The sequence below is a fragment of the Dreissena polymorpha genome, chromosome 10, assembly GCF_020536995.1.
Source record: "Dreissena polymorpha isolate Duluth1 chromosome 10, UMN_Dpol_1.0, whole genome shotgun sequence".
Taxonomy (NCBI): Eukaryota; Metazoa; Mollusca; class Bivalvia; order Myida; family Dreissenidae; genus Dreissena; species Dreissena polymorpha.
Window position 1 is genome coordinate 6,226,317 of NC_068364.1, and position 2,013 is coordinate 6,228,329.

Below are 2,013 nucleotides of genomic sequence, written 5' to 3' on the forward strand. Positions count from 1 at the left end.
AGGGTTGGTAATGGGGCCATGCATAATTGAGATTGACCGTATTGTCATAAGAGAGGTTCAGTATCAATCTGAAGACAATCGGTGTAGAAATGAAGAAATTATAGTAAAATAACCTTAAAAAATGAGTAAAAATCTCTGACCCGGTCCCACCCCAACCCCCATAACTTTTGACCCAGGGATCGGATCAAAATTCCAAATAGTGCACGGTCGCTCATATTCTCATAGCTACCATGTGTGTAAGTTTCAAGGTTCTAGTGCTAATAGTGTAGGAGGAGATAGTGGCCAGGACGGACGGACAGACAGACGGACGGCGGAGATAACCACAATATCCCAACGCTTTTCAAAAAGCGTGGGGATAAAGACAATTTTGGGTGGGTGTGGCCTGTTATGGGCGGGATGCCCCAGTGTTGGTAATCGGGCCATACATATTTGAGATTGACCGTATTGTCATAAGAGATGTTCAGTATCAATCTGAAGTGAATCGGTGTAGAAATGAAGAAATTATAGTAAAAGGCAATTTTGGGTGGGCGTGGCCTATGTGGCCGGGGCGCCCCAGGGTTGGTAATGGGGCCATGCCTAGTTGAGATTGACTGTATTGTCATAAAAGAGGCTCAGTATCAATTTGAAGTGAATGGGTGTAGAAATGAAGAAATTATAGTAAAAGGCAATTTTAGGTGGGCGTGGCCTATGTGGGCGGGGCGCCCCAGGGTTGGTAGTGGGGCCATGTATAGTTGAGATTAACTGTATTGTCGTAAGAGAGGTTCTGTATCAATTTGAAGTGAATCGGTGCAGAAATGAAGATATTATAGTAGAAGGCAATTTTAGGTGGGCGTGGCCTATGTGGGCATGGCCTATGTAGGCGGGGCGCTCCAGGGTTAGTAATGGGGCAATGCATAGCTGAGATTGACCTTATTGTTATAAGAGAGGTTCAGTATCAATTTGAAGTGAATCGTTGTAGAAATGAAGAAATGATAGTAAAAGGCAATTTCGGGTGGGCGTGGCCTATGTGGGCGTGGCCTATGTGGGCGGGATTCCCTAGGGTTGGTAATGGGGCCATGCATAGCTGAGATTGACCGTATTGTCATAAGAGAGCTCAGTATCAATTTGAAGTGAATCGGTGTAGAAATGAAGAAATTAAAGTAAAAGGCAATTTTGGGTTGGCGTGGCCTATGTGGCCGGGGCGCCCCAGGGTTGGTAATGGGGCCATGCATAGTTGAGATTGACCGTATTGTCATAAGAGAGGCTCAGTATCAATTTGAAGTAAATCGGTGCAGAAATGAAGAAGTTAATGTAAAATAACAAAAAATAAGTGAAAATCTCTGACCTGGCCCCGCCCCAACCCCCATAACTTTTGACACAGGGAGCAGATCAATATTTCGTCACTGTCACCGTCGCACATTTGCTCATAGCTACCATGTATGTAAGTTTCAAGGTTCTAACGCTAATAGTGTAGGAGGAGCAGGTGGCCAGGACGGACGGACGGACGGACGGACGCATATCACCACAATATCCCCACTTTTTTCCGAAAAACGTTGGGATAATAAACATAACTTATATGCCATAGTAAATCAAATTATGTTAGAAAAGAAATAAAACGCATCGCAAAAAGTTTGCGTTGTCGGCAGGATTCGAACCTGCGCGGGAAAATCCCAAAAGATTTCCAGTCTATCGCCTTAACCACTCGGCCACGGCAACTTTATACTGGCTCTTCAATCTTCGAAAAAATCGCGGAAAATTATTATGGGTGCGCTACCTTAAAATTTGCAATTTTACAAGAATACATGTAACAATTTAGTTTTTACTGCAAATAATGCATTACTTAAAAGTGGCAGGTGGAAAACAACTTATATATGCTCAAGAACTTTAAGTGTTCTAGTTTTTCATGTTTTTTTTTATCAAAATGTATTCATTGTTTTCAAAACCTATTGCAATACCAGTTAACAGTAGTGCAGAAAATAGATATCATGGCTAGCATACGTACACAGATTAAATTTGTAATTTTAAACTAAACAA

The 2,013-nt window shown here is 42.3% G+C and overlaps 1 non-coding gene across 1 annotated transcript; it reads right to left on the reverse strand.

The window, feature by feature from the left end:
• Positions 1-1,613: 1,613 nt before the first annotated feature.
• Positions 1,614-1,695, reverse strand: Trnas-gga (transfer RNA serine (anticodon GGA)). Its single transcript has one exon. It is a non-coding gene; the product is annotated as a tRNA-Ser (tRNA).
• Positions 1,696-2,013: the final 318 nt, after the last annotated feature.